Below are 26,941 nucleotides of genomic sequence, written 5' to 3' on the forward strand. Positions count from 1 at the left end.
AGTATGTCCTATGCACATCCAGTTTGTGGCTTCCTCTTCTCCTCTACACTTAAGTTATTCCCTTTTAGTATCTAAATTATGGTGCTGTGTATGGTTCTCTGTGTAAAATTAAATGCAGTAAAACCATTGCACATGCAGTTTGGGTGTGGTGGCACTTCTCAGTTGAAATATGTTCAGAAGCTGTGGTTTAGGGTAGCAGTGCAAAACCTACAAGTCCCAAAATGTCATCACTATGGGACTTCTCCTTTCTGTGTAGCTGAAGGAATAACTGTCTTATTGCAATGATACTAGCCTGTGTAGAATTTGATTTAGTGATCTTGAATGTGATCAATGAAATGTTGCCTTCTCTGTGTTTCTGTTTTCTATTAATAACTTAGTTTTGGCTAGAAATTGTTCTGAATTGGCTGTCTTGTTAAGGTGCTGCCATGATGTTGTGCTTTGTTGTTAGAATTGGAGCTTGTGGTCCTTGAGTTGGATATGTTGGGGTGAGGGATGGTGTGGAGATAGACTGTACAGCTCTGAGGTGCAGAAAAACTTTTTCATCTGTTCCCACAGCTACTGAGGTCTCCCTTGTCCTGCACATAATTTGTTACTAGGATGAAAGAAGGAAACCTACTTCTAGTTAAAATTCTTGAGGGTTTCTTCCTCTGCAATAACCCAATTATATTGTATACAAACACAGTGAAAGCAAAAAAGGACTGGGTAATTCATCTGGCTAGCAGAAAGGCAGCAGGGTCTGAAATGTAAGGAAAGAGCAGGAGAAAGGAGTCAAAAGACCAGATGTGTGCTGTTAGGTTCACAGAGCTCTAGTGCAGGTGGGGCAAGAGGTGCTCTGAGGAGATCTGAAGTGTGAGGCAAATACAGATGAACTAGAGCTATGTAAGAAAAGTGCCTGTAAGCTTGTGAAGAGAGCAGAAGGTGGTGGTTGGAAGCCCTGGTGGGGAGGAAGATAGGGCTTTTTGGTACAAGATGATCCAAATTGTGTGCTATTGGGTCTTCATCGTAGCATGGCTGGTAGCCTCACAAACTTTTCCTGTTGTGAAAGATACAAGCCCTTCGCATGTCTGAAACGGGTCCTCTGTAGCTGAGTTTCTGGAGAAGAAATATTTCAAACTAAGGTCCTGTCAGACCTGTACACATATTGGCAGTTTTGCAGCACTTTGATGGGAGCAGGAGTTTGGTTCTATGTTCTTAGCCAAGAATATGGCTAAGCCAGCCATGGGCAGGCTGCAGCAGTGTGCTGCCATTCATTCCACTGAATGCTCAGTCCTGAAATTTCTGACTGTTCTGGAACAGGGTTCAGAGCCCACCAGGGTGTTTCAGGATGAAGGGTACTCGGTAACTGGAAGTGTTGTACTTTTATTTTGTAGTAAAACAAGTAAGCCTTTCAAAACTAAGGAACAAGGAGAGCTGTTTGGATGTGGTTACCATCCCTGTAGGTGTTCAGGGCCAGTTTGGGTGAGGTTCTGGGGATATATGTAAATTCATCCATTGCAGTGCCATGAGTACAATGAGGATTGCAGTGAAGAGATGACTGAATGAAAGGGGACCTTGTCAATTTGTATAAATATCTAAAGGGGGAGTCCTGAGAGGGTGGATCAGGATCTTCTTGGTAGAGTCGAGCGATGGACAGGAGGCAATGGACAGGAACTGGTGCACGAGAAGTTCCACCTGAACGTGAGGAAGAACTTCTTTACTGTGTGGTGACTGAGCACTGGAACAGATTGCCCAAAGAGGATGCAGAGTATCTTTCACTAGAGATATTCAAGAACTGTCTAGACCTAATCCTGTGCAGTGTGCTCTGGGAATGGCTCTATTTGAGCAGGGAGGTTGGATCACCCACTGTAGTCCCTTTCAACCTAACCCATTCTGTGACCTCTTGACAAAGAATGATGGGTTTCCCTTTTCTTTGCTTCTGGGATGAGGTTGATATATTGGCATTTTAACACCTGATTCCCCTCTCTGAAGTTAACCTGTGTACAACCATGATTATCTTCTGCATTACCTTACAGATAAGGAAATGTTAGAAATTTTAAATTGCTGTCCCAGTGTTGGATTTCCGGAGAGACGCTGAGTACAGGAAGTTATAATTGCAATTGTGTGTCAGGTCCTTTAAACATCAGCCTGTAAGTGAATTGTGGTGCATTCCACAACATTTTAGAGAATTGCTAAAAAGCAAAACATGATTTCTTAAGCTGTAACAAGGGACTTTTTAAATAAAAAAGGGATCACCTGGTAGTTGCAAGGTCTATTAAACTGCAAAAGGGTTAGTAATTAGCATTGTTGCCTCATATTTAAAGAATGCAGCAATGTAAACTCATTAGTTAAACTGAGTAGCACACTTTTAAACTACTGTTCACTGTGTTAAGTGAATAATATCTTCTTCCATCTAGAGAGCTGCTTAGCCTCGTATTAGAGATTGCTGTGAATTAAAAAAGAACCACCTCAGGATTGGTGTTACTGATGACAAAAACCAGACATCTTGTACCATGGCATGGTACTTATTCTGGGCTGAACTTTACCTGGCAGGCTGTGCATCCTTACTGAGCCAGCTGTGAAGTCAGAGCCCAGCTTTGCAGAAGTGGTTGAGTGGAGGGAAATGGTCAAACATGTGATACCAGGGACTGTTTCTTCTGCAGTGGCAAAAGACCTGGGCAAGGAGAGCTCATTTTGTAGTGTCAGTCTGTAAGGTCAGAGTGTGGTGAGGGTGCTTCCCCAGGATCGAGGCTCCTGCAGAGCTGCATTCCTTCTCCAGGCCTCTGCCGACATGGAGAACTGCTGGAGCTGCTGGCAGCTGGGCTGCTTTGTAAGGGCTGTTGTTGAGTGTGCTGGTTTTGTTGGATTTTGTCTTTAAACAAATTTGGTACCAGACTCCATAAAAGGCTTTGCCTTTTGCTCATTTGGGATTTTTTTCTGGAAAGGACCTCAGGGACTATTACGTGCTATGTTTTTGGACATTTTCAGTTTCCAGTACTGATCACAGAGCTTTGGGAAGGAATCTCTTGTTAATTGAAGTGGAAAATACAGCAGATGAAGAGACAGGCCAGAAATCATTAACTGTGTTAATCAAAGGTAGAAAGGTATCTGTTAATCAGTTATAGTTTAACACCCCCTACCTCCACAGAGCAACCAGCAACACAACCACTGAATGTTCCACTTTATATTAAGGAAGAGCTTCTTAACTGAGGGAGTGACTGTGCACTGGAACAGGTATCCCAGGGAGGTATTCAATATACCTGGAGATATTCAGGAACTGTCTGGATGCAGTCCTGTGCAATGTGCTCTGGGATGACCCTGCCTGAGCAGGGAGGTTGGTCCAGATGACCTACTGCCATCCTATCCAACCTTACTCACTATGTGACTCTGTGAAAAGATACAATCATCTCATTCTTATTTTGAAACTTGGTAATTCTGGTTTTAATCTTCAGCTTTTATGGTGTGCTGTATTCCTGAACATCCACCTGGAGCTTGTCTGGCTTCTGAAGATCATGACTTTGGTAACTCACTAGAAGAAATGGAAATGTACTTTGTCCTGAGGTGGCTGAAAAAATTTTAGTATTTAATAGATGTTCAAGGTGGACATGAGGTAGTCAGACAGTGTGTGTTTGAAATCTGCAGCTATGGATGTTGAGGGATTTGCTTACATGTGAAAGTTTCAGGTGTCCATACTGAGGACCAGAGTTGTGGGTGATGTTGAGCAGAGCCCCCACCATGCAGATCCATCTGTGAAAGCCAGAAGACCTTGGAAACAAAGAAGATAGGTTGAATTTACTGTGTGCCACTCCCCTCTTTTACTGAGCAGTAAATATCTTAGGAAATAAAATGGAAAAATAAATAACATCAGCATGCTATAACTTTGCAAAGCTAAAACAAACAGAAAACTGATAATTCGCAAAGGAGAGGTTGGGCTAGAGATGGTAGCTTGGCCACATGGCATGCATGTAATGTTTGCCATTCAACTTTGTCATTAAATGGGATGTTACTTTTTTTAGTGGACTGTAAAATATTCAGACCATGTCTTACGGGTATGTGGTTATTACTGGAACAAACTTTGCTCTTGGTATCTCAAAGGCACTTGGAGTAGAGGTGCCAAGTCATAGATCAGTTGCTGAGGCTCTGTGTCAGCAGTAAATGCATGTTTGTTCCTCGGAAAGTAAATGCAGACATGAATTCAGAATAAATGATCCATGTAGATGATGCCATGCCAATAAACTGAGGCAAACTCCAGTTTACTTTAACAAAGGGTTTGTCTGAGTTCCCTGAAGGCATTGCACATTTGCACCAGCACCTATTTGCTTTTATCCAAACTTACTAGCAGAATAGAAAACCACACTGTATTTTTGCTTTATTTTACTCAGATTCCTTCATATCCAAAATGCTGATGCAATTCAGCTGAAGCCCAGGCTGAAATAATTTAAATCATCAGTGAAAGAATCTAAGTTCCATCGTGAGAAATTTGCTTTAAAACTTCGGGTGTTACTTTATTATTTGTATGTCATTGCCATGAAGAGGCTGCTTTGATGAACAAATTACTGTTTCATGGAACCTTCTGTCTCAGGGCTGTGAGAGCTCTGTGTTTTCCTTTGTGATGTGAAATACCACATGGGAATGAGATCTCATTTACACTCATGGCTTAGTCTGACCAAGATCCCCTGGATAATTTTGCTCTTCCTTCCTAATAAAGCTTCAAAAGAGGCTAGAGTTATATTTACATTTGCAAATTGATTTCATCCTTCATTTTTACTCATTTTGATTCCCCTCTTAGAATCTGAATGCAGAAGACAAGAGTATTTCTCCATTCTAGATGGAGAAGGACTGGAGTTTTATATAGGAAGGAATGTGTCTAATCTCTGTGCTGTACAAATATTCTTTGTGATTGTGTTCAGCTCTTGTAGGACTTTCAGGAGGGAGAGAAGTGTGAAACTGCTCAGCTGATGGCAGTGTGGGTGTTCTTAATCCTCCTGTCCACACACCAAGGCAGCGATGGAGTGATGTGGAATTGGACTTGAGGATCCATTGCTGCTGCCATGCCTGGCCCTGCCATAGTGCTTTCTTTCTGAAGGATGCAGTGGGTGATGCAGAGTGTATATCCCTCTGCTGGGCTGCTTCCTGGTAAAGATTGCCAGGAAGTACTCCATTCTTTGAAGCTCACTCACTTGCACTGTTACAAAGGCACACTCAACACATGATGTGTTGACAAACAGTTCTGCTTTTCACAGTCATGGTGTGATGTTTTGTCAGATGGCAGTAGACCAAGTTCCCTGAAGCTCCCTTATGTCTGTGTCCCAGTGTAACTTTCTGGGCACATCTTTAGATGTGGTCTCTACTTGGGGCTTTTTGGTGATTTTAATACTTATTTATTGTAACCTTTGATATTGGGTGCTGCACAATAAAACCCAGTATCAGCTGGATGTCAGCAGGAGGAAAAGTTGAAACCTGTTCCACAGGGTTGAGCTTTTTAATGCACTCTGTGACTCCCAGTACCTTCACACTGTGTGTCTTAAGCACATGTCTGCTGTAGCTGGGCTGTCTTGCTTTTGGTGCTGATCTCACTGTCTTACCTGTGAGACTAAGATACTGTCTGCTGAATGGCAGCATAAACTCAATATCCACAGATGGATCTACCACACATTGGTTGTGTGCAGTAGTCACCCCTTGCCTCCTAAAGTAATCCCTCGTTCACTTTAAAGCATATGCACTCAGACATATTTTTTCTGCCTTTGCTCATTTGAATAAGCAAATAATTTTAACTCTTTAAAAAAGCATCATCTGTGTACTTTCCTTTCTCAGAGTGTGATTATGTCTTGAAACAAGAATATATAGACTTTGCTATTAAGAAAATGTCTACTTTTGTTTTGGACCAGTTTAAAAATTGTTTTATAAAATGCTGAATAAAAACCATTTGACAGAGTGAGGGCACAACTGATTTTGCTTAAGTGTGCAAAGTAAGAAGTACTGCTTCCTTCAGAAGCTTCTCTCCTGTTGGGAGTCTGAAGACTGATTACGTGGAGGATGTGCCAGTTTGAAAATAGTGCTGATTGCACTTGCATGGAAAATGAGTTATTTCAGCTGTTGTTCACTGCAGAAGCTGTAAAATGCTTGATTGTTCTGATGTGCTTTTCTAACTGGAAAATAACATTGCAGATTTGTTTTTTTTTTTCAATTTAGTTACACTTTTTACCATCATCATTTAGTTATAAGGTTGTGTTCTGTGTACATGTACTCAAATTTACATGGATCCACAGTGATATTTCCAATCAATCCATGTACATTACCTTGAATTTTTTCACAGTTATGCTGTCTGAGACCCCGTATTTTTGAGTTCCCAAACCTCAGTTAAGGGGAAGCTCTCCTGACAGATTGATCTTGCAAAAGTGACAAGTAAAACTCACAGTGGACTCCAAAGTGGCAGCAAAATTCATTTCAGAGTGAGGCAGTTTTCACACAGTGGCATGGAGAGTCCACAGGTTGTACAGAATACTTTCCTCACTCCTTTTAGAGTCTCATGGCCCCTGGAGTGTACAGAAATGGAGAACTCACAGCTCTTCTAGGCACTGAACACATCCTGGCTCATCAGGGTATCAGCACTTGTCTTAACTAGGGCTTTCCAGATTTGTGGTGTTGCTTGGTTACCATGATTCCCACAACTCTCAAATAAAGAAAGTAAAGCAAATGTAAAAAAAAAAAATCCACCTGGTTTCTATTTATGGGCTAGGCTACTGTACAGATCCAAACAAAACAGAATTGTAAATCCTCAACAGCTTCTTTAATGGTCATTTTTTTCCTCAAGTATTCCACTTGGCTACTCCCAAAGGTTTTCTGTTTAAATATGTTTTTTATTAAACAACTTCTAGGATTCAGCACAAACTCATCAAGTTCAGAAGCTGGAATCTTGACAAGTTATGTCTTGGTAACTCCAGCTGGGATACCTTTTCAGGTAGACTTTCTGTGCATCCTTATGTCAGGGCAGGGAAGAGTGTGCAAATTTTAGCTTGGAATATGTTTGAGAGTATTTTCTTTAGTAATGATGATAATGAACTATCATAACTATTTGGCTACAAATATTATGTAATTTTTTTAGTATTTCCTAATGCAGCTTCAGGAATCCTCACCTGCCCTTAAGCAGAATATTTTTAACATGTGGGCTTATGTGTTTCAGGGAAAATTCTCATCATAATTTCAATTGGCTGATCTTGACAAAGGACACAGGCACTCTGATAACTTAGATTATAGCATATATGTCTGAGTAGCTATTCTGTTGCTATCCCTGCTCCACCAAAGAGTTCTGCAAAATGAAAGGTGTCCTTTTTTTACCACATCCAGGCTGAGATAGAAAACAACTCTTGACACAGTCATTCTACTGCTGTTTAACAAATGAGTTTAAGTTGCTTTTATTAAGGTAACTCCCAAAATAAGGCATTTTTGGGAAATTGTGAAGAGAGCTTTCCATAAATCTACTAAGGTCGTAGGCAGTGTACCTAATGATGGTACAGTTGGTTACAGAACCCTCTTGTTTTCTGAGAGTGGAGAGAACTAAAATAAATGGAGATATGTGTGAGTCAGGCAGAGATTGAGGAAGGATAAATACATCCAAGTGAAACATTCCCAGCTGTGGAAAAAACTATCCCCATCTCTCGTAAGTGTGATGTGTATATGAAGAAGACAGCAATTCTTGTGGGAAGTAGAAGTTGGAAGTGTTGCCCAAAGGTCATTGTCTGAGAACTTGTGCTTCAGTGGGGCCAAAACTCAGACCTCTAACCATTTTGGGCTTCCAGTGGGTCTGGTTCTTCTAACAGTGGGGAGATTTCTCATCTGTTGAGATACTAGGTGTTTAATGGTGTGATGTTGAATTTCCAGTGTCATCTGGCTCATCTGTGCCTGCATTGCGGATCTATTCCAGCTCCAGTGCAGTCAGGAGAAATTGGATTAGGCCTGTAATGCTTTGGGAGCAAATTGTTGACTGATGTCACATTAGGAGGAGTAAGAGACTGAAATAATGAGAGATCACTGGTAGGAGAATAAAGGTGCTTACAGACAGTTGAACATGAATCCTATCATTTTTCCAAGTGTGATATCATTGTCTATCTTGTGTCACTGGACAGAAGTCTGGTATAAGATGACAGGTTGTCTAGTCCTGAAGTTTTTATTTGGTTGTTTCCCAGTCCTAATGTCAGCAGATTATTTTGCTATACAGTCTCTGGCAAGTATAGATGAGGATGGTTTTAGACAGAAAGCCTTATGCTGCTTTACAATCATACACGTTTTTGTTGCAGTAAGAAGTGCACATTGTAAATGTTGATATGTACTGTCCTCTGAAGGCTGGATCCTGCAGAGTGTGCTTTGCACTGCAATGTCCTGGCCAGGGTTAGAAACTGCAGTGCACAAAGTGGAGCATCTTGGGTTAAAGGCAGGCAGAATTCAGCTTTGGAAGTAGTTATTAATTGACTGATACTGACAGGATCTTACCACTGTGTTGAAGTGTAGCAGTGACAGACAAGGAGAAACCCTGACTGAGTACATCAAAACTTACAGTCCATGTTGGGCTTAAGGTTGAGAGTAGATGTCTTAAGGTCTGGCTGCCAAAGGAAGTGAGGTTTGCTTTCCATGTGCTAAACAGCAACATTGGCGGTTAGAAAGATGTGACTTACAAGCTAGGCCAAACTCAAAACCCAGAAAAGGGCCAAAAAAACCCAAGTGCCATAATCATCAGCAAAATCTCACTTTTTTTTGTGTGTGTGGACAACAGACTGTAAATAACCTTTGCAGTCATTCATATCAATGTTTAGAAGATCACCTGCCTTATACTGACTTTCTTCTCTCTTAGATGTTCCATCAGTGGTCTCACCAAAGAAATGTCCTGAAATAAAAGCTAGCTGTCTATAGTCCTTGTTTCCTTTTGTTATCAACATTCATCCCTGCTCAGTATGCCTCTAATTCCACTATTAACTTAGCTTTTAATATTTTTTTTTAAAAAAGTGAAAAACCAACCCAAGACAGGAGCCAAACAAACTATTCTTAATAGACTCTGACAACTTCCAGTTAATTGCAGTGCTGCTATGGTCCCTATATACAGTATGGGATATATTTAGCATGGTATTTTGCACAGGTGTGCCAATTCTATTTGCATAGGATATTTACTTGAGAATGGAGGGATTACAGCTGATGTTTGCTGTTAAGGTCTAGAAGCCTCATGAATCTACAGTGGAATTAAAAGAGTGCAATGTTAGAGTTTTTGAGCTCTTCTGTGTGATGGGTGTGTTGTGAAATCCTAGGTTAAGTCTGTTGTCAGGGTTAGACATCAGAAGAAAAGGGGTCAAAGGCTTTGTTTTGCTCCTCTGAAGAGTAAAGACTCCTGTATGATGAGGACTCCAATCTAGAGTGTTACATAGCTCATGTTATGCTTTGATTTGGCTCTTTAGGCTCATTAAGAGCCATGCCGCAATGAATAGCTGTTCTAATCTAGATTTAAACTTCACGTCTGGTGGTTCTATTGCACGTATCACATTAATACTAGGATTAGGGAACTGTCGAAACAGTTGCAGTTCAAGATGGGAAGGATTAAAATGCTGGTTTATTTGTATGTTCTGCAGGGCTGTAGCACTGATTCCTGGCAGGTGTTTGGGTTTATGTTGGTTTTGATGCAGTTGTTTGTCACCAAGCTCTGGTGGATGTGCAGATTGGTGATGTGATAGCTGAAGCTCTGCCTTTTCCCTCTTCGTGCTCTCAAGTGGAGGACAATGTGTTGAAGGTTCAGTGAGCAGGTATCCTGTCTTCTCCATGGCCTTCAACAGCCATGGATCTGCCACAGAGGAATATGGAGGAATATTTCAGTCTATGTTCTAAGGCCTGCAGAGTGGCAGCATGCCCTCCCTGTTTCAGCGTCTTTTTGTTGTTTGAGAATACAAATCACTTCAAGAATTGACCTTTCATTATAATGGGAAATTACCTTGAACATTTACACGTTAAGCAACCGGGTTTGTTTTTTTCTGTGATGATACATAAGTGAAATAAGTTTCCTTTTAACTGTTGTACCTTTACTCTTGATTTCCTTTCTCTGCCCTTGAGTCATTTTTTCCTGCATACTGTTTGATAACATGTCATGGACCATTGAGTAAAGACAAAGTGGTGATTTAGAAAGGTGATCAAACTGTGGAAAAATGTCCTGTAGAATTAATATTTTTTTTTCAAGGTAATGCATCTCATTTGGTAAGAACAAATCTTTACTGCACCCAGTAAAATGGGGAGGGTTTATAATTTTACATACAGTGTACAGTTGGCTATCTACTTTTTTACTTTATGATGATGCAAAACAAGAACTTTGGACTTCAATTTTTTGCTTATGTTCCTTTGTCTTTTAAAATAGTTTCCAATAATAGCTGTCAAGGGGCAATGATTATAATTCTAGCTTGGATAATTTCTTACCAGTGACCGTATGTCTTGACCACATCAGTAAATGGGATTCTGACATTATCTATCCCTTTTTTCTTCAAATCTAGTGAAGTTCCAAAGCAGAAAAATTCTCAAAAGAACTAATTGAGAAGAAGGAAAAAATATTTTTTTTTAAGTTGCAAAGCTCTTCTCATTTTACTTTTTCCAGTTCTAGTTTTCCAGTGAAGTTGGAGAAGATTCTCCTCTGTAGCCTTGGCTGAAAAACATCAAAACTGGAGTTTAGCAGGTGGTGTGATGCAGGAAAAAAGAAGAATCACTAGGGTGCCTCAGTGCAATAATGTTCATGATCTGATTTGCTGTTTTTAAATCCTAAAATTGCTTCCTGCACACAACGGGAGTACTGGAAGGAGTTAAATGTCTGTATGTTGGCATAAGAAATGCAGTAGCTGGTAGGAGTGTTGCTGTCTTCTCTGTTTTGATTCAGGTGCTCACTGGACAAAAGGGATGAGTTCTCGGTCCTTCCTTGTGTCCCTTTGAGGGAAACAGCCAAATCTTGCCCTTGCTTGCTCCAGATTAAACTCATTGTAGGGCCATCACATTGGCCTGTTCCCCAGTCAGTGCTTGGTTGGGGAATTCTGCCCCAAGGCTAGGAATTGGGTATGCTTCCCTCACCAGGTTTCCAGCCCCTCTATTCATCTTATGGATCTGTGGCTGTTGTGTAGATTCCAACACCCAGAAATGCTCTTTAGCACTAACATGTGCGAATACTTGTATTTCTTCATTGAAGCATCACATTTTAAATTGCTCTATTCATTCCTTTGATTTTGAGCATAACTGTGACTCAGCAAGCCATGCAGAAATGTGTTTAGATTGCAATGGACTTTGGGCCATAAGCTTTGAGAGTCTTTGTTGTGGAAGCCTTTGCCAGGTGAAGTGCTTCAGGGAACATCTGGCTGTTTTGGATGCAGAAGCAATTAAGAGCTTTCTGCCTTCCTTTAAACTAAAACCTGTGATGCTGACAGGACTTTTGCAGCTAAAATTCATTTTGGCCATGGCAAAATGCATAGTTTCAATAAGAATAAAATGAATTAAATATGACAGCAGTCACACACTTCTAGTCGGTACATAAAGTGAGTATTTTGTAGTACAGAAGGAAAAATTTGTCTGCAAGGACAATCCAGTCATAGTGGTGCTTTGTAGAGGCTGATTTCAGCAGTCAGGATGTTCAGTAACGTTGCAATATTCTTTTAGGATTAGCTAGAGACTGCTAAACAGATCTTATTCCAAAGCAAACAAGGACCAGTGTGCAATTCACTTAATAGCTGCCAAGAGGAATAATTTCTATCTGACATGCATGGTAAACCATGGACCATGACTGCCTTGTCCTCACAACTGCACAAGAGAATACAAAACTTAGCTACTTCCCTGCACTAATGGAATTGGGAGATTGGTTTCCATTCATCTGTGTATGGATGTAGATAGGCACTCACTTTTCCATATGGTTGTGTCTTTAACTTTGGGGACAACTCTTCTGAAATTTATATGCAAATCAGCAAAGGCCTGGTATTGCAAACAAAGTGCTGGCGTCACTCTTTGGGTTTCCCTTTGTTTCATCTGAGTTAGTATTCTTGAGATGATAATGTTGTTTCTGGGGAATGACCACAGTGAAACAAGTGCTGTTCAGAGGGGTTTGATTAGTAACTGCTGTGTTACTAATACTTGCACCTACTGCTCTCTTGCATTAATGATAAAATAGTTTTCCTTGCTTAAGTGTATCTTTGGGCACATCCCATGTGCTGGCTAAGTTTGAGCTTAAAATATGTGCTTTAAAAATGGGGTTTTTTCAGGGGAGAATGTTATATGTGGTCAGGAGTGGCACTACCAGTGAGGCTTAGGTGATGACCTAAGCTTTCATGACAATGAAGATAGGCCCTTAGAAAAGATAAGCCTGTGGAACAGGTAAGGGTGCCCCTACATGTTGACCACAGCAGTAAAGGAATGAGGGATGTGGGATTTTTTTTTCACAAAAGTCTCCTGTGAGAAGACAGTAAAGCAAATCAAGAAAAAAATTATTAAGTACTTGTTCAGGTTTGTTGTTTTTTTTTTTTTTTTAACTTCCATCTGTTTTTGCAGGAGATACAGTCTATTGGAGAAGATAGAAAAATAGGAACGGAAACTGGAATAATTTGCAGTGGTAAGATACTTTTAATCTCTCTTTGCTGACCTTCAGATAGGAAGGTTCTTTACTGACAGGTCTACCAGTGCAGGAACAAGAAGCGGGGAACTTTGGGGGCTGTTTTCACCAGAGCAGTGCAGTCTATTTGAACATTTTGGAAGCTGAATCATGTGGAAATCACAGAGTGGCTTGGGTTGGAAGGGACCTTAAGGATCATCTTGTTCCAAGCCCCTTGCTGTGGCCAGGGACACTTTACACTAGACTAGGTTGCTGAGATCCCCATCCAGCCTGGCCCTGAGCACTCTCAGGGATTGGACGGTTTTGTCTCCAGAGTCTATCATTCACCATTTCAAAGAAATTTCTCTCCTTTGTCTTCTTTCTCTGTGTCTGTAAGTTGACCAGCTTATGCTGTGTGGTCCTACTGCTCCTCCTCAGCATCTCTTCATCTTTTGGAATTGTTTGAACCATTGTGAAGATGTAGCATGGTTTGCAACTGAAAGTTCTGCTGAGCTCGTATTCTGAAGTCATATCACACTAAGTATAGTCCAAAGTGATGTTCAGAGGGTAGTGGGAAAGGGTAAATTTGTAGTAATTAAAAAAAAAATTGCATACACATATAAACTACAAAATTGAGAAATGAGATCTCTGCAATTACCTAATTTTAGAGATGGTCTAAACCCCATGTTTTTGTCACTTGTTTTGAAGAAAATACTTATTTGAACATGTCAAGTAATTCCTTTTGCCATTTTGTCCAAAGGAGGCAGTTTCTCTGTGTCCAGCATGCTAAAAATTATAACCTAAGTCTTTTCCAAGCCTGAATCTAAGAAGTGGAATAATGACCTCATCCTTCTGTGTAATTCTAATGAAGATCATATTTTTTTCAAATATCTGTAGGGTTCTCCAGTTTCCATGCAGTTTAGGACACCTGGATTGTGTTCCCTGGGATTGGCTTCCTAAGAAGTCATCACTGAATCACTTAATTTCTCAATTTTAAAACTGTAAAATGAGGTAACAATACTCCTGCACTTAAACATGGGTGTCAGAATGATAAATACAATTATGTATTGAAGTTTTTTAAATGCTCAGGCATTATAATAAATAGATTGAAGGAGAACTCATTGCATTTGCACATTATTCACTTCATGCACCTTGTTTCTTTGGTGGAGGCAGTTACACTGTGTCTTTAAGATTTCTGTTTTGCTTCAGACTTTTTACATAGAATTGCCACATGGCAAACTTTCAAAGCTTTTGGTAGTGGGAAGCTCACAGGGAGTGGCTGCATAGAATCAATTTGGTAGTTAATAATTCAGCATGCTAAACTCGGTTGTGGTGAGCTGTGTGACTTCCTCAAAGGAAAGAAGAGAAAGATACGTGCCCAGAGTGGTTCTTACTCATCTGCTGATGGCAAGTGTGGCCAAGTACATGATGAAATATTGCTTGTCTGGCTGTGAGCTCTGTACAGTACAAGCAGAGTGACTCATCGGGTCAGTTGCTGACCAGAAGTTGAGCTGTCAGAAACAGATGGGCTGCCTAGAGAGCGAGATATCTTGGAAGCATCTCCACCCTTGTCAGCGGTGTTACACAGCACAGGGATTTCTCATAAGCAGTGATTTCTGTGAAAGAATGCTGATTTTTCAGCTGCTCTTGGTCTTCCACACCAGAAATATGCCTTATGGCCCTGAGAATAAGGAAGCTTGCTGGCTAGTTAGCCAAGATCCGTATTTGTGAATCCTGTACTTGGAGGGGCAGTAGTAGGGAGGTCAGTAAAGTTCTTAAACTTGGAAAGGGATTGTTTTTCAGCTCTAAGAAGCCTTCAGGTTGCTACTAAAAGATGGCTGCATGTAAATGTTCTTTCTGCAAATGAGGCCAAAATAGTTAATCAACTCTGAAAATCTTTTCCTGCAGTCACCTCTTTACCCCTCAACAGATTGAGAGTAATAAATGCTTCCCCAGACTGTAGAGTTGGCATGAGGATTATACTCATCTCAGATTTTTGGAAGTAAAGTGCCCTACAAGTATCTAGAGAAATAGAGTTTTTGTAGACACTGAATACTGAGGCAAATTGTAGGTCAGAATCTGAGAAGAGAGTACTCCAATCTGGGATAGGTTTTTAATTTGACTTGCAGTGCTGGCTTTACCCTGGCTGGTAGCCAAGCACCCACACAGCTCCTCACTCATTCCCTGCAGCAGCTCTCCATGGGGGGGGATGGAGGAGAAAACAGAATAAAAGACAGCTCTTGAGTTAAAAAACAGTTATAGATGAAGAAAAGGTGTGCTCAGGGGGTACAAAAGAAGCAGAGCAAGGGAGACTGCACAGCAGGTGATGACAGACTGATGCCCAGCCAGGCTCCAAACAATAGCCAAAAAACATGCTCGAAAGCAAAAACATCCTTTTCTTCCTTTTCCCCAGTTTTTATTTATGAACTTGAGGATACATCACATGAAATACCCCTCTAGTCACTCTGAGTCAGCTGTCCCACCTGTGTCCTGTTCCATCCTCTTGCCCCCCTCAGCCTGGCTGTGGGGGTGTGGTGGGAAACAGAGGTGGCCTTGACACTGTGCAAGCACAGCTCAGCAGTAGCCAAAACACTGGTGTGTTGTCAGCACTGTTGTAGCCACAGACCCAAAACACAGCATTGTGTGGGCTGCTGTGAAGAAAGTTAACTCCATCCCAGTCAGACCCACCACAACCCCAAATCATACTACTTTTTTTTTTTTTGCTTACTTTTTAATGTAGTACTGAAAAAGGAATTGTCAGAAGAACAAAATCCTATTGTAAGGTCTTAAGAAGAGAGTATTCTTGATTTAAAATGTTTTCTTGTACGTGCACATGTGAAACTTCCATTAGAATCATGCACACTTCTGAAACAGTTCAAGAGGACTCTTGAGAATTCCGCTGAAAAGTGTCTCAAAAAATTTATGTCAGGGAATTCAGTAGAACTTAAGTGCTTGTCTAAATAGGGTCTGCATATTCAAGCTGACACTGTCCTGCAAGAACAATTCTTGATAAATTTTACCCAGTGTGAACACCAGACCTATGTCAGATGTATGGTAATTCTCTAATAGAGAATGCCTATAGGTGCATCTTGTTACTGTCTGTATAAGTATGTAATTTTGTGCCTTAAATTAATCACCTCTGTGAGTCTTATTTATCATGAGACTGGACAGATAAGAATTATATTTATGGAGTTATCCTAAGAAGTGGAAAAATGAAAAAAACCCAAAGATTTGAAGTTGGAATGAAATCATCTTCACTTCTGGAAAAAAAAAATCAGTCATTGGCCCTGTTCTTCCCTGCAACACCTTACTTTTGGTTATGTATGCTTCTGTCAGTGAAAAATAGCTGCTGTGTGATGCAGAGAGTTCAGGTAATTCAGATTAGAGCTCACTGATTACTTTGATCAATATCAAAGTCTGATACTGAAAGCAAGTTGAGCTTTAACAGATTTTTTAGAAAAAATAATCAAGATTAAAGGAGACTCTCGAGTTCTTGAATTGATTCTTTATTTTTAGGGTATTTGGCCTACTCTGTTATTGGTGGCCATTCTTTATTCCACTTGTTAATATGAAGAGAGAGAAGCATTTGTTCCTGGTAGGGAAAAGCATCAGAAAGCATACACAAATGTCTAGCAGTGTGACTGGTAAGTGTTCAAGGCAGCCACTTCCAAACCTCTTACTGAGTTTGTCAGTCAATGCTGTCATTCCAGGAGAGAGATGACTTTATGGCATTGGTTGATCATGCAGTCAGCACAGTGAAGCTGAGACTCCAGTGTCTTCATCAAAAGTTCTATGCAATTTCTCATGTCTTTTTAACAGTGAAGCACTGATTTGAATGAAACTTTCCTTGTATGGTGGGGAAGAATGAACAAATTCATAAAAGGCAGCTCACAGTGGAGGCAAAACAGAACTGCTCCCCATCAGTATGTTTTGAAATGGTTCAGCTGTAATGGTTGATGATTAGAGCAGGTAGTTTTTCTTTGCTAGTGATAACTCCCATTTTTTGTTCCCTCTATGGAGCAGGCGGTTGAAATAGGTTGGAGATGGCTGCTGAAAACAAAGATTCTCACAAAGGAACAAATGTTGTCTGAGGCCAGTAGGATGTAGTGTGTATTCTGCTGGAAGGGAGGGTCAAGGCAGTAATTTGTGCCCTGTCCAAAAGCAGGGTGTATGCGGGGATAAGGTGGTGAAAGAATTCTTATTTTTCCTCCAACTGCAAAGTTCAGGCAGTTCAAAAAGAGCCAAAGCATTCCCTGTTTGCTATGCTCTGATTGTGAGCAAGGTGGCTAGACTGACTGATTTCAGTTAATGAGCAGAACCCTGGAAAAATAGTCATAGATAAAGTTCACGTCTTGGAAAAACTCTGCTTGTGCCAATATTATTGGGAAGTTAATTGCATATTTAAGGAAGACAGCCAATGGAGCTGAATCTCATCCTGTGTAAATTACGTCTCATACATAGGTCTTTTTTTTTCCTCCATTATTGGAGAGTCCAAATATTGAGCAGCAATAAATCCAGCTCTCTTCAGCCAAAGTCCTTGGTTCTATGAATGCCAGCTACAGAGCTGTGTTAACCACAGAATCCAGTCACAGCTCACATCTGCTGCCTGGAAAGCCAGCCCTGCTTGTTTTGGTGTGTGGCTAAACTGGAGATGTGAATTTGTGGCAGCTCTGACTGTGCTTTTGTCTACAGTAAGAAATCTGCATGAGTGACTGCCAGAACTGCTCATTATGAATGAAGATGATAACTTTGTGCATGGCTTCATGAAAATAGTCAGACACTTTGTAAAGGACTAGCTGTTCAGGAGGCACCTCTGCCTTTACTCTTGGTGAGGCTCTAGAATATAATGAAGGAAAGGCGTGACTGATACAGTACTTTTCTTGATAACAAATGCTGTGGTCAGCTTTTCTGTGTCTGCACAAGCCACAGTAACTTCCTGCTTTGTTAAGCTGAACTTTACTTATCCCAAGTTTTGCTGTGACTTGGGCTTTTGGGGAAAGGATAATTAGTTTACAGGGAATTCAGTTTGCTTTTGGGGAACCCTTGCTTAGCTGGTGTTTGAGAAGTGTTTTGGTTATGCTGAAGTAGCTTCACTGAACCTCAAGAAAGCCCATTTGATTGGGAAATTCCTGGTTAGCTCAGTTTGTCTGACAGTTCTTACTGCTCACAGGATGGTTACAGCAAGTTGAGATACTGGGAGTTTAACTTAGCTTGCTCAGTGTGGTAATTGTGAATCAGCTCTGGGTTTTTGATAGCGCAATATGATATTGCTACATGCAATATATGAGAGCTTGTCAGTGCTGTTGTGATGTTACTGATTAACAGCAGTGAAAAAAGAGAATTAACAGTTAAAGCAACTTTGAGGTTCCCATACAGAGCATGCTTTTTTGTATGCTTGTGGTGGATTGACCCTGGCTGGATACAGGTGCCCAGCAAACCTTCTTTGTCCCTCTCCTCCTCAGCTGGGTAGGACAGAGAAAAATGTAACAAAAGATACTTGGATCAAGAGGACAGGGACTGATCATTCAGCCATTACCATCACAAACAAAAGACTAGACTTGAATAAATTAGCTTAATAGTCAACAAGAGTAAGATAATGAGAAATAAGCCCTAAATTTTAAAACACCTTCCCCCAGCCCTTCCTGCTTCTCAGGCTTAACTTTACTCCCAAGTTCTCTAACTCCTCTCCAGAGCAGTGCTTGTAGATGGGTAATGTGGGTCATGGTCAGTTCGTTACACATTGTGTCTGCTGATCCTTCCTCTTCAGAGGAAAGACTCCCCACACTCTTCCCCTGCTCCAGTGTGGGGTCCCTGCCATGGAACACAGCCCTCCATGAAGGTCTCCAACAAGGGGCCTTCCCACAAGCTACTTTTCTTCACAAACTGCACCAGTTTGGATCCCTGTGCTTACCAGCAGGGTCCCTGTCCATGGGGAGCAGTCCTTCAGGCACAGCCTGCTGCAGCATGAGCCCCCTGTTCAAGTCCTGCCAGCAAACTTGCTCTAGCATGGGCTCCTCTTTCCAAGGCTCCCCAGATCACTGCCAGGAGCTTGTTCCAGTGAGGGTTTCCCACAGGGATACAGCCTCCTCCAGGCATCGACTTGCTCCCCATGCTGCAAGTGATCTCTGCATCCCTGTAGACTCCCATGGGCTGCAGGGGCACACCTTCTCACCATGGACTGCACCCAGGCTGCAGGGGAATTTTGGCTCCAGCACCTGGAACACCACCTGCTTCTCCTTCTCTACTGCCCTTGGTGTCTGCAGAGCTGTCCCTTTCACATATTCTGTCTTCTCTCCAGCTGCAATTGCTGCTGCACAGCTTTTTTCACCCCACCATTCTTAACTGTCATTCCAGAGGCTCTACCATGGGATCGACATGGCCATCAGCAGCTCTCTTGAAGCTGACTGGCATTGACTCTATCAGACACAAGAGAAACTTCTGGCAGTTTCTCACAGAAGCCATGCCCTTCCACTATCAAAACATTGCCACACAAACCCAGTAGAGTATCTGAAACCTGCTGGTATCCATGTTTACCCAAGAACTGTGAGTTTGACATCCTTGAGAACGCTGAGAGTTCCATCTGGTAGGGTCTGCAGTGGTAACTAGCACCGTAGGTAACTATAAGTTACAACTTAACTTTTGAACACTGAATCCTGTGAAGCAAATAGTATGTTATCTTATCCTCCAAAGCTCAGAGGTTCATCTTCCAAAATTCTGGACAGATGCAAACTAAAGGTTTGTCCACGGATTTTATAATTTCATGGATTCTGGCATGCCAAAGGTAGATCACTTCCAGTGAATAGGCACAGACAGATGAGCTGAAAGATGCTCTAGAATGTTTATCTGTGCTATACAGTGTAACTCAGCTTACATTTCTTTGAGAAAAGTACCTTAAAATAGGACATACTTTTATTTTCTTGGAAATGTTCTTCAACAAATAAGCTAAGTATCTTCTTTTCATTTTGTTGATAAAATTACTCCATTTGCTGTCCATATATCGTAGCTAGTCAAACAGCTTTATGTTGGAATTGCCCTTGCCAAGTTTAAAAACCTGTAATTTTTAAAAAAAATCCCAAATGGTAATGTATTTGTCTAAAAACCTCAGTTCATGTATGTCAGCAACACTTCATATGCTATTGACCTTCAGAACCTGAAAAGTTTTTTGAGATTGTCTCCTGAGTATTGGGGAGAGTATGGAAGGGGAAACTGGCAAGGCACCTTTGCATGTTTTTGTCAGCACACAGTCTGCATTGATTGGCTGTACTTTTGCAATTGATTTTGATGTAGCTGGGTAGTGTGGGTTTCAGTTGAAAAAAATAATGAGTTTCTTTTGGGTTATTCCTCTAGAAGGTGCAGTTCAAAGTCCAGTAAATGCTCTGATAGCCCTTATGCATGTGTAATAGCAATTAGGTTGAAGGACTGTATGAACAATGAGTAATTATGGGTTAACTTATTTACGTGCTTTTGTTGTTGGTTCCAGGAATACCTTTTGTTAACATCAGAAATTCAGTGGTTTTGGCAGTAGAAAGATGGGGGAGGAGAGGAAGACTAACATTTGTTGTAAATCTGAGAATATCAAAATGTCAGTGGTGGTGACAGTGTAGTGTCTGACTCTACAGGAACTGTTAATATGGGAATGCTGCTGGGCCTGTGTCTGCTCATTGTGGATATGCATTAGGTCATTTTACTAGAGAAACTTGTAAACATTTGTTAAAGCTTTTATGTACATATATTTTGTGTGTGTACATATGTATATAATATATAATAATTTAAATACTGTTCGAGGAAAAATTTGCATCTTCTTCAAAGGAGCTATATGAGGTGACTTGGTTATAGAAAATGAAAGGCTGCATTTAATTTCAGTGTTTGGTTTTGGAAGGCTCAGACGGCTTTGGCACATTTAAATCAGTGTTTACCTTCAAGCATATACATAACCTCACTGATTCATAAAGTATGCTTACCTATAATTTGAATATATGTTACTTACCTGAGGTCTCACCACACTAAGGCTGCTTCAGGTCTGTCTTGCCTCCAGTTGAGCACCTGGCTTTATCAGTTCTCATCAGAAACCCTTTTTTCAGGGAGCTTTTTTAGAGCTCTGTTAAAGTGCTTCCTTCACCCAAACTCACTGTAAACTTGCCAATTCATCATGACTATGGTGCTTTCTTATGTGCTTGGTCAGGGCAGCTCTGATGACTTCTCCTTCTCTCTCTGCAGCTGGGGTGGCTCCTGTGGGACCAGCAAAAATCTGGTCCATGTAGCTCTTGAAAGGATTATATGTGCTGAGAGTCAGCCTTGCACATCTAGCAACAATAAACTGGTTCTTCAAAGATGTCTAAGTAAGAAGGAAGAGTGACGTGGGCTTCCAATACTTAATAGAAAAAAGGTTGAAATCAGAAATAGCTCCAGGACCATCTTTGAACTTGAGGTTTGTTCCAGGACTGGGAATTTACTATACTGTACCAGTCTGCTAGTAGAAGTTTGATTCCTTGTGATAATTTATTTCTTGATGTCCCAAACAAGTGTGGATTTGAATACTTCCTGGCATTCACTTTTGTACTTCTGCTCTTATTGTTTAGAGAAACCACTGTGGCTGAGGCAAGCAAGGCTCCCACTTTGCATACTTCCCTGTTAGCATTCCCATGCCGTGCTCTCGTAGCAGTCCACATTTGGGCAGCCGCAGGAGCAAATGAACCGACGCCGTCTCTTGGCATCCCCGTTCTGAGCTGAAAGAGGAGCAGCCTAAATGGCTTAATAGCTCAAGTCCCTGGCAAAGACAACTTGGAAGATAATATCTCCTTTGTAAAAATTGAAAGTTAACCTTTTTTGTTGTTTTGCAGGAGGGTCATGCAGCTGTAGAATTTGAGTAGAATGTTTTTTGCTATTTCACTGCTCTATCAGTATGCTTAGGAAGATATTTTGAGGCACTTGAGGAAGAGCAAGAGGCTAATGTTTATTTTGGCAAGTCTTACTGTGGAAAAAGAGTTTTCTCAGTCTGAATTTGTTTTTCCAGAACTCCCATCCCTCCATCCTGCCTATCAGAGTGAACCATTTTACTGACCATGTAGCTGAATTCGTCTGTTGTCAACTGGGCTCAGCTCTACTAATGTGATATACATAGTAAAACTGGGAATTCAGATTATGCTGAATCAGTGATGTTCTGCAGATCTTCCTATAGGATGCCAGCTAGCAGAACACAGGCTCTAGGCTTCAGCAACATTCTCCTGCAGAGTGGGGAGGATGAGGAGCCCCTGGGTGCAGGCCCCTGAAGTAGGGAGCATCAGAAGCCAGCAAGTGGATACTTTATCCTGAGCAGCCACTGGGCAGTTGTGGCAGTTATGCCTAAGTTACAAAGATTTTAATGAGTTGATAATTTCCTATCATTAAATGAAAAATTGTTGGGAGACTTTCTTCTTTATACTGTTTCAGCCTTCTGGTATTTTTGTAGCTCACTATAGGTTCATAATGTGGAGTAGAGTCGGTGTTGCTGAGTGTTCCCTTCTTTGGTAAACAGGTGGTATAAATTGGATGGGTCAAAAGAGCAATAGGAAGTACTGTCACCTCAGTTTGGAACTGCATGTGCATTTGACTACTCATAGACTTTTAGCAGAATATTTGATAGTTGTTCAGGTGACAAAACCAACTGGACAGGGAGTTCAAACATATGATACGTACAACAATTTAGGTGGGAAGCTGTTGACTTTAGATTACTGACTTACTGCTTCATAGGGCAAGCTGTGCAACTATGGAAGGGATCTGGCTTAAAAATAAATGTTTGGCTACCAATCAGTATGGGAAGAGGATGGGAGGAATTTTCAGAGGTTGTACCTGAGTCCCTTGAATGTTCACAGGTAATAGCTCCTCTGTACTGTGAAATATCCTTTCATGGAAAAGCCTGCTACTGTGCAACAAGACTCCCTTCCAGAAATTTGACTTTTGTTAAAATTTGAATTCCTAGGTTTTGTTTAAGATGTGTACTGTCACGTGTTCTGGGGATTTTTTCAATGTTTAGGACGTCATTTTTTAAAAAATAATGGCACTAAGTTTATTTTCAAATCTATTTTACTTAAAAGTATGATTATTCATACAGCATTTTATTCATTCTTTGTATGCCTGCCTATATACATAAACATACATATATATATATGTATGTATGTCAGCAGTTACAGAGCATTTACTTTGTACTGGTACATTTCTGTTGAAACACAGATACATAGCTCTCTCTGCACAGGAATTGCATGTGTCCCCTCCTGCAGCTCTATTCTTCATTCCAGTAAGTTGCTGTAAATAATGTAGAGCTGGCATTTCTTTATATGCTTTTAAAATTGATCTCCATTGCTCAGATGCAGGATGGCATTAATGACCTTAGTATAAACTACTGGTTTGGGTCCTTCTCAGCCTGAGCTGTATTCTGCAGAGGCAGCAGGTTGTTACACTTCCAGGTCTCTGAGGTGGTAACTGGTGGTCACTGTTAAAGGATGTCACTTGTGAGTGAACACCAGCTCATACAGTGACACCAGTCTCTGGGGAAGCCACACTGAAACTTGTGTTAGAGAAGAGCTTCACTTTGATGGGACAGACCCAGCATTCAAAGACTGTACAGGAAGAGGGTTTGCTAGCAGCCTCTTGTAATCAAGGGTAAGTTGTTGTCTGTGGACCAGATAAAAGATACAGCCAGAATCTTTTGTCAGTATCAAAAGATATCATTATATCACTGAATACTTGTAAACTGTTTGGATGAAATACTAATGGAGTTTGGGTAAGATGCCAGTTCAGTAGCTTTCTTTTGACCCTCTCTTACTGTGACCTTGGTAAAGGCTAGAGTTCCTCTGCAGGATTCTCATAGAGTGGAGCTGCTACACCAAGTGCAGGGAGGACCTGAGGATCCTTCACACACGACATCTCTGTGAAAACACAAATGCCTGTGGAGCCCACATAAGCAGTGGTTATCTGGATTCTCACACACTGGCACTGGGAGAGGGAAATAAGCTGACAAGAGGGAGAAGCACAGGCTGTCCCTGGGTTACATGGATGGTGCCATCTCTGCTTAGGAAGGGAAGAGCATAGCAAGGTAAAAGAGTAGTGGGTTTTATCAGAATGAGGTACAGAACTTCCTATGCCTAAACACTTTGTTGCAACAGTGATTGGACATGGTGTGTCTGTGGTACCTGCTTAGAGCCATTCCTGCCCTTGGCAGAAATCTGAGGAGGATAGAAGACAGGACACTGACTCAGGTGCTAAGGACTGTCCTTCCTCCCATATCCCTCTCTCACCTTTGTCTCTTTTTCTTTTTTAGCAGATAGGTCTGTGTTCTCTCACATATCAACTTTATAGTGTTAAGTAACTGAGTTCCTGTTGCACCACTGCACATTTTCCAAAGCTTTACCCCTTATTGCCCATTTCCAAGTGAGCAGCCTGCAAGGCTGTAGGTCTGAGACATCTGCTTCTTCATCAGACTGCATAGCCAGACATTTCAGAAATCTTCAGGAGGAGGTGATAAACAATGGGGGAGCATAAGCCTCCTTTTTGTAGGAATCCAGAGCTACATGTGGAATCAGTGAGACGTTTTATTTCCTGCATCCTGTTTCCAGATCTGCAGCCAATAGGTTTCAGGCAGACTGTGGTGACCAGTAGAGAGTCTGGCTGCAATAGCTGAGCAGGAGGGAGAATGCAGAGGCAACAGCTGCATTCTGTGAGTGAGTCAAGCATGACCAGGGACAGTAGTGGGACTGGACTCTGTAAATGGGAAATATTCTGGAATGTGTCTGCCCTCCATGCATACTTTTATGCAGTCATTTAAAGAAAAGGATTTTGAAAGCCTCAGATGTCACGAAACTTACCCAGGGTGCTTAACTAGTCTGAAGTGGCTAATCTCAAACTTCCAAAAAGCAGGAAATATCAAATGATGGTGTGGATAGGAAATTTCGACATGCAGTCACTACACAGATATAAAACAGTACTGGAAAACAACAGTTTTGTAGTAATAACATTTTATGTTTCTTTTACTAGGTGTGTATATTCCTAGTCACACAAAGGGCTGAAAGGACAGCTGTGAGGACTCTTGTTAATAAGGCCTGTGTGCTCCTGACTCTGGTTATGTTTATGCATTTAATTATTATGCTTATCTTTAGACATGAGACTACAGCGAATAGAAAATCGTACCCCTTGCTAATCTCAAGATACTGAATACAAATGTCTGAATCTTGGTATGTCTTGTAGTTTCACAATCAGTGGAATGCTGATGTTTGCCCGTTTGATCTAGGTAATTTTTTCTTCTATTTAAATAAAATCTGGGTGAAAACCAAAATAATTCCTTTCTGAAATGTTTGAATTTTGAAATTTCACTCTTGGAGTTTTTTCAGTCTTTCTGGTGCAACAATATTAGCTTAAAACTGCATCAGAAAAAATTGTGTTCGTCTCAGGCTTCATGTGCAGTTCTCTATTAGCATTTCTTTATAATGAGAAACAAAGTCAAGTATGAAATGGAGGCCATGTGTCTCTGATTCTGTGGCTTTTACCTAGGGCATGTGGAAGTCTGCAGGCAAGGCAGTGTAATATAATATATATGGATGGCTAGGAATCCCATTTGAAAATGAGATGTAATTCTGTAGAGAAAGTAGAAATAGAGAAGATGAAAGCATAGTGCAGGCTGCTACAATCTCATTAGATACTGTCATGGTTTAATCCCAGCCAGCAACTAAGCACCACACAGCTGCTCATTCACTGCCTCCCCATGGGAGTGAGCTTTGAGTGGCAGAGCTTCAAAAGCTGAGCCTGACATCATATGATATGGAATATCCCTTTGCTCAGCTGTCCCAGCTCTGTCCCCTCCCAATTTCTTGTGCCCCTCAGCCTCCTCACTGCTGGGGTGGGGTGAGAGGCAGAAAAGGTCTTGATGCTGTGTAAGAAATGCTGGCAGTAACTACAACATCCCTGTGTTCTAGCTACTGTGAGGAAAATTAACTCAATCACAACCAGAACCAGCAAAGATATTTAAGTGTTTTTTCCTTATTTTTTGAAGTTTCTCAAATTGTGATTCCTTTTTTCTGCTCGTACCTGTCTAGCCTTTTGAAGCTAGGAGATTTTGACTGAACTATGTGGAAATGATAAAAGTATCTGTAATTAAAAATAGAAAAGAATTAAAATTTATATTTTGATGTTGTTCTACTTAATGAAAAAAACTGAGTGACAAAATTGTGAACTCTAGTTTCTTTTAATAGTCAAAGATCACTCAGTGACTGGGATTAGAAAAGCACTGGCAAGGGTCAAGTCAGACCTGGAATTCTTGGTTTGCTGGGGTAGTATGTCCTTGCAGTGGGTAGGTGAAGAACTATGACATTTTTTGGGGTGTAGGAAAGCATTCATCTGTAAGCCTACAGATGGGAAATTCTCCCAACACCATATTATAAAGTGGTGTTTAATGGGGAATTTTCTGATCCCCCTTGCCAAAGTTGCATTTTCAGATATCAGAAGTGGTAGAACTGGTGTCACACACAGTCTCCACTCTGATAGACTTTACTGTGACAGGGTATTTTCACAAATTTTATATTTCTGGCATTCCTTATGCTTTCATAAACTACTTTTCCTTTCCTGTATTTGCAGGGAGATTTTTTTGTTGTTGTTAGGATTGGGGAGCATCTGACAGAGTTTTGAAGTGTGAAATATAAATGTTTGTAGCAGTGGCAAGACACAGAGTTGTTGTTGTCTGCTTGAGATGCAGGCAATCCCACCCATCCATAATGCTGTATAGAATGGAGTGTTTGTCAGCTTTAGCTGAGGGTCTGTCTGGCTGGAAGGTGTCTGTGGGCCAAACACCTCTGATGCTGGTACCAGTGGGAAGGTGGTGGGCATTCTTTGGAAGCTTAGCACAGCAGCAGTGGGATTTCATTGCTGCTTGAGGACAGAAAGGCAACTTCTGTAAAGGCTGGGCAAGCAGCCACAAAATTTATGCTGTGACAGGTGAGCTCTGACATATTTTTGTGCAGTGGTTAAAGGCTGCTCCTGTAACTGTCTGCCTGCTGGACATTGCTGCTTATAGTTAAGCTCTGCAGGACAGAGCATGTGCCAGCACCATAAGATGCCCTGATTCAGGCTCCTGGTAGCTTCAACCTGCATGGACTAATAAGAATTGCTTCACTTGATAGAGAAGTAAAACTCTGCCAAAGGTAGTCCACTCTTCTCTTTGTCATTCCCTTGAATGCTATTGAAATGCTTCATTTTACAAGGCAAGTAAAATGTCTCATTTGGATGCATGTAATAACCTTAGAAAAAACATCCTGTCAGTATTTGAGGTCAGGATGTAATGAGAAACTGAGAGTGATCTGCTCCAGGTAGTGCATTTGGAAATTTGTATCAGAAATTAATGAGCCATTTATATAA

At 41.1% G+C, this 26,941-nt stretch overlaps 1 protein-coding gene across 4 annotated transcripts in view; it reads left to right on the forward strand.

Moving 5' to 3' along the window:
• The window catches only part of SPATS2L (spermatogenesis associated serine rich 2 like), a 75,756-nt gene that overhangs the window by 5,139 nt on the left and 43,676 nt on the right, over nt 1-26,941 (forward strand). For 2 of the 4 annotated variants that reach the window (XM_079311816.1, XM_079311817.1), the window contains exon 2: nt 12,523-12,583. The exons of the other annotated variants lie outside the window; for them this stretch is intronic. The gene's annotated coding sequence lies outside the window, so the exon portion shown is untranslated. The remainder of the gene's footprint in view (nt 1-12,522; nt 12,584-26,941) is intronic. 4 annotated transcript variants of the gene reach the window in all.

This window comes from Erithacus rubecula (genome assembly GCF_903797595.1).
Source record: "Erithacus rubecula genome assembly, chromosome: 8".
Classification (NCBI taxonomy): domain Eukaryota; kingdom Metazoa; phylum Chordata; class Aves; order Passeriformes; family Muscicapidae; genus Erithacus; species Erithacus rubecula.